This window comes from Ornithorhynchus anatinus, chromosome 11 (genome assembly GCF_004115215.2).
Source record: "Ornithorhynchus anatinus isolate Pmale09 chromosome 11, mOrnAna1.pri.v4, whole genome shotgun sequence".
Lineage (NCBI taxonomy): Eukaryota > Metazoa > Chordata > Mammalia > Monotremata > Ornithorhynchidae > Ornithorhynchus > Ornithorhynchus anatinus.
The window spans coordinates 30,055,815-30,062,232 of record NC_041738.1 but is presented as its reverse complement, the minus strand read 5'-3'; positions in this window follow the sequence as shown (position 1 = coordinate 30,062,232).

The window sequence follows — 6,418 nt, the reverse complement described above, 5'->3', positions numbered from 1 at the left end:
AGAAATAGTATTCATCATGCACTTGCAGTGAATGATTAATCAGAAGTGTGAGAATAATAATAAAAAATCATAATTATGGTATTTGTGTCTTACTGTGTGCCTTGCAAGCCCTCTTCTAAGAGCTGGGGTAGATACAAGGTTAGCAGGTTGGACACAGTCCCTGTCCCGCATGGGGCTCACAGTCTAGGTAGGACAGACTAGGATTGAATCCCCATTTCAAAGGTGAGAAAACCGAGGCACAGAGAAATTGTGACTTGCCCAAGGTCATGGAGCAGACAAATGGCAAAGCTGGGCTTAGAACCTAGGTTCTCTGACTCCCAGGCCTGAGCTCTTTCCACTAGGCCATGTTACTTCTCAATAATACTACTCAGCAATACTATTCAATAAAATATCCATCTACTTTATTATAATGAGTGTTACTTATATTGGATTTATTTTTCCAAGGACTTTGTACTATGCTGTCCGTACAGTAAGCACTCAATAAATACCAATTGATTGATTCTATCACCCATTACTAAAATAGTATTCTTTGGGATTTTATAAACTTGAGATATTCTTTTTCTTGTCTGATTTCTTCTCAACCTGGTAAGGGAATATTGTTTCTGGAACTTTTGGGTTTCAAAGTTAGAAATGCAACTTTTTTAAAACAGGTGCTCCAGTTCTTATTGAAATGGGAAATTCATATTTGTGATTAAAAGGTTGTTGGACCATAATAAAATCCATGTCTGCAAGGGGCAAATATATTTTTAGTAAAAAAAAAATCAGCATTAGGTTCAACTCAGCACAGAGGAAACCTAACATTAAAAAGCAACTAAAGTTAATGGAGCTTGTAGCACACAGATAGATGAGTATTTCTGGAGTCACTTCCAACTAGTTTCACTCCGAACCTGCTCTGGCAACATCAGCACATTTGCCTAATCATCAGAGACTTTCCAACTTTTCCCCTCCTCAGCCCTCCCTATGTCCACTCTGCTGACTCCTAAGAAACCTTAGGACAGTTACCAGAATCCAAGCAGGTTGATAGGATTAGGGATTACACCAGCTACCATCAATCATGGGCTGGAACTGTTAATTGAGCTACTCTAGAGCCAACTCACAAGGATACCCACCAATGGCAAAAATACCCTATCTTCACCAACTCCTTTATCTTGTACTCTCCCAAGCGCTTAGTACAGCCGTCGGCACCCAGTAGATGATGTTCAATAAATACCATTGATTGATTTGATTTCAAATTGTTTTACCAGGCTGAATTGCCAGTTATTCTCTTGTCAGTAAACATTATCATTATTAAGCCCAGGAAGAATCTGAGGAATATTTTCAAACTGCCATTACGTTTGCCCCTGGAAGTCATGCCAAATATATCCCGAAACCAGGGGTGTGGGATGAGTTTTCTCATTCTTTTGGAGAACTCATCCACTCCCATGACTTCAGTTGCCACCTGTGCAATTGATGACTCCCAAATCTTCTTATCTAGTCTTGCCTTTTCTGTCTATCTTGCCCTTTCTGTCCACCTTGCATTCCTTCTTGCCACTGGGATTGCCTGTTGAGGTGAAGTGAAAATATGCTGGGTTGTAGTAGGAAATCAGCAAGGTAAAATAAGAGAGGATAAGGTGATTAAGTGCTTTAAAGTCAATGTTAAGGAGTTTCTGTTTAATGCGGAGATGGATGGACAGCAATTGGAGGTTCTTGAGGAGTAGGGAAACATGGGCTGAAGAGTTTTTTAGAAAAATGATTTGGGCAGCAGAGTGAAGTATAGACTGAAGTGGGCATAGACAGGAGGCTGGGAAGTCAGCAAGGAGGCTGGTGCAGTGATCAAGACAGGATAAGATAAGTGCTTGGATCAAGTTGGTACAGTTTGTATGAACAGGAAAGAGTGGATTTTGGCAGTGTTGTGAAGGTAGAACTGACAGGTTTTGGTGACAGATTGAGTTTGTGGGTTAAATGAGAGAGTTGAGTCAAGGATAATGCCATGATTATGGTTTTGTGAGTCAGGGAGAATGGTGATGCTGTCTACAATGATGGGAAAGTCAGGGAGAGGACACAGTTTGGGTGGGAAGATGAGTGCTGTTTTGGAGATGTTAAGTTTGAGGTATTGGCAGGACATCCTAGTAGAGATGTACTGAAGGCAGAGGAAATAGAGAAGCAGCTTGGCCTAATGAAAAGAGTATGGGCCTGAGTGTCAGAACTGGCTTGTACTCTGGGCTTCGTCATTTGTCTGCTGTGTGCCTTGGGGCAAGTCACTTAACTTCTCTGTGCTTCAGTTACCTCATCTGTAAAATGGGGATTAAGACCGTGAACCCCTGTGGGACATGGACTGTGTCCATCCTGATTATCTTGTATCTACTCCAGCACTTACTACAGTACCTGGTGCTTAGTAAACACTTCAAAAAAATACCATTAAAAAAACAAAAGACGAGCCTGTAGAAAAAGAGAAAAGTTAGGGCTGGAGATGTCAATTTGGGAATCCTCCACATCGAGGTGGTAATTGAAGCCATGGGAGCGAATGAGTTCTCCAAGGGAGTGGGTGTAGCGATCATCATCTTCAAATGATTAATTAATTAATGTTGGTATTAAGCGCTTGCTATGTGCAGAGCACTGTTCTAAGCGCTGGGGTAGATACAGGGTGATCAGGTAGTCCCATGTGGGGCTCACAGTTTTAATCCCCATTTTACAGATGAGTTAACTGAGGCATAGAGAAGTTAAGTGACTTGCCCACAGTCACACAGCTTGGCACACCTTCCCTCCTCTTGAAAATCCTCCAAAGGCTGTCCAGTTCCTTCCACATGGAACAAGATTTTACCAGTTTCTTCTGGGCTGGCCACCAGGTCTGTCCATTATACCTATAGGTTCTCCTAACCTACCACTCCCCAACTTGCATTCTTTCCTCTCCCAAACTTACCTCGTAATTGTCCCTAACACTCATCTAATTCATTTCCAACCCCCTTCCCATGCGTAGTTAGGATTTCAACCACAATATTAGTTGTACAACAGTATCCTAAATTCAGTCTAGGAATAACTTGCCATTTTTCCATCCACCTTGTTGAAACACACTGCTACACTTCCCATAATAGGTTTATTTTGGGGGGTGGTATTTGTTAAGATTACTATATTGCCAGGGATAGATACAAGGTAATCAGGTTGGACATAGTCTATGACCCACATGAGTCTTTTCCCCATTTTACAGATGAGATAACTGAGGTACAATGAAGTGAATTCCTTGGGCACGGCCAGCTCTGGGGTCTTTCCCAGGCCTGAACCCTCAGCCTTCCTGTCAAGATTGTAGTTTCTTGTTTCCCTCTGCTAGCTCGCTTTTCCTTTCCCCAGTCCTCCCCGGAAATTGATCCTGCTCCAGTTGCTGTCACCAGATGCTGACTGAAAACCCATGCACAACAACATTGTTACCTCTGGAAAGGGTCCTGAGGAGTGAGCAGTTTCCCTGGTCTATAAACCTTTAGGCCTTTCCCCATTTTATTTGTGTGGGGATGCATTAGAAACACACATAGAAATAAAAACCTAATTTTTCAAAGGATATGTCCAGTAAGGATGCAGTGATGATAAAGAGGCGTTTCTGAAATGGTTCAAACTGCTACCTTTCCTAGCACGGACTGCCTACCCTGGACTAGTGTATGCCAGCATTCTAAATGAACGTAAAGGCTGGCTTCTCAAGCTTCAAAGATAAAAGCTGCTGGTCCAGATGGCATTCCTGCCAGGGTGTACAAATATGGCAGGACAAGCTTGCCAGAAAGTTTATCGATCTGCTGTGCATAATCTGGGAAAGTAAAGCAGTGCCACAGGAGTTCCAAGATGCACACATTGCCTATCTGTAGAAGAGGAAGGGCAACTGTGCTTTGGTGATATCCCTCCTGGCCACAGCTGGGTGAGTTCTATCTAGCCTTGCTGATGCTGAATCATCTAACTCACCACCTGGCCGAAAAAAATACTCCCTGAAAACCAATGCGACTTCAGTCTTGACCCCGTACTACAGACCTCTACTCTTCTAGTTAAAGAGGGGTGGGAGAAATGCAGAAAGCTGAACCAGGCATGTACATACTGTTCATTGACTTCACAACAGCTTTCATCATCATAATCCAGCCAGTGGATTGCAGTAGTAACCTAAAAATGGAGAGTATGCCTAAGTAGCTACTATATTTGAAGTGGAAAGGAGGGCAGAATAAATTATACAAAGACATGGTGTAGCCCAGTCTACAATGATGCAGTGGACAATCAAGAAACTACTGCAGCAGACAAAGCAGCCTGATAGGCAGCAACTGGGAGAGGGATTGCTCTCCTTGAGCAAAGTCTTTACAGAGATGGGAAAATCAGGAAGCAGGTGCATAAACCCAGAGAGGTCCGGTTGGGAACAAACCCATCAAAGCAGCATGTTTTGTTCATTTTAGCCACAGTAGTGCATGTGAATAGGATTTTATCAGAAGCATCATCTTCAAAAGTGAAGGACAGCTATATAGGGAAGGAGCACAACTCCCACATTCTTTCCTCATTACCTCTCTTGGGCAATTTGGCACTAAAAACAGCATGGAGGAGCAGGATGGGAAAGGAGAGAATTGTGTTCATCGAGTGCTTACTGTGTGCAGAGCACTGTACTAAGCACTTGGGAGAACGCAAGATAACAGACACGTTCCCTGCTTGCAGTGAGCTTACAATCTAGAGGGGAGAGACAGACATTTATATAAATAAATTATGGATTTGTGAATAAGTGCCCTGGGCCTGAGGAAGTGGGGAATAAAGAGTGAAAATTGTCACCATCAATGGTATTATTGAGCACTTACTATGTGCAGAGCACTGTGTTAAGTGCTTTGGGAGTACAAAACAGCAGTTGGCAGACACATTCCCTGCCCTTAAAGAGCTGTAGTCTAGAAGATCTCGTCATATTATAAATGCCTGGATATGGACACCTCTTTGTGCTCTCTGTATAAGCAAATGGGAAACAAGCTTTTTTTTCATTGGCTTAGATAGCCTGTTTGAACATAGTTGGTAAAATTCCATGACTTTATAGAGATTTCCCCTACTTCATATTGCTGTGAAGAACTTGCTACTAGTTTTCTAAGGTGTAATTTTCTGAGGAACCTCTCCAATACATTTGTTTAAAACTATGGCATGAGTAGTAAATTTGACTACTCACTACAGTATGAAATCCATCATTATTAATAAGAAAAAAAGATTGAAGTACAAGATTTTAAGGGGAGGAAAGTATTTTATTAATTTCTCCAACATCATTTAATAGGAAAACAGTTAACATATTAAATATTCTATCACTCTTCTAATCTTTTATGGGGAGAACATAGATTTGAAGTTGTTCAGGACACTGGCTGGATTAAAACAAGTTTGTTACTAATAAAGGATAGAGAGGACCATCTCAGGGTGCTGACAGTTGACAAATGTGGTAATTAATGAAGTATTTCCTGCTTCTGGGTGAGTGGTTACTCACGATCTCCACAGTTGACCAGTCGACTCTACACCACTTACATTCCTGAGAACACTCTAGCAAGGCAAATGTAAGTACCTTTTGAAAAAAGTACCTAAATTTTGAATTAATGCGCTACTCAAATTGAGGCTCTGATCTTTTTTTACATTTTAGCGCTGTTTCTGTGAGAGCTTGATTTTATAATCTACAGTGTCCATGTTTTGTCGTGATCATTTTTAACATAAAAGGTAAAAAAAAAAATTACCTAATTTCCCACCACCAGTATTGCAGAATAAAATCTTCAAAATGTAAGGTTGAAAAATGATTCTGACAAATTACATGAAAAGAATTTTCCAAATTTTGGCTGGTGTAACTGTTCACTATCATTTGACTAATTATCTTGAAGGGAGCAGGGTATGAAAACCTCATAGTGTTTTCAGGGATATTTTCAGCAATTTAAATTAGGAATATGGGTAAAAAATGACCCATCTTGCCCTCCCATCGAAGTGAAGGGTAATCTGACAAAGGCACTGATAGAGTTACTCGGAAGGGGAGTTTGAGAATAACTGGCTTCCATCTTAGGGTGTTTGGATGAGTGCTATCCATGCCCCTCTCCACATCCCAAATGCTTTTAAATTGCCACCACCTTAGATAACAACATTCTCCATGTCAGGGAAATAGGTACTGACAGGGAATAGGGCCTGGGACCCTGTTAGCTCAGTGCAGTCCTCCACCATGCTCTTAAAGATTACTTTAATCTTTAGCCCACCACCTAAAACTCAACATGTCCAAGACTGAGCTCCTTATCTTCCCTCCCAAATCCTGTCCTCTCCCTGACTTCCCTGTCACTGTGGACGGCACTATCATCCTTCCCGTCTCACAGGCCTGCATCCTTGGTGGCATCCTTGACTCTGCTCTCTCATTCACCCCACACATCCAATCCTTCACCAAAACCTGCCAATCTCACCTTCACAAAATCGCCAAGATCCACCCTTT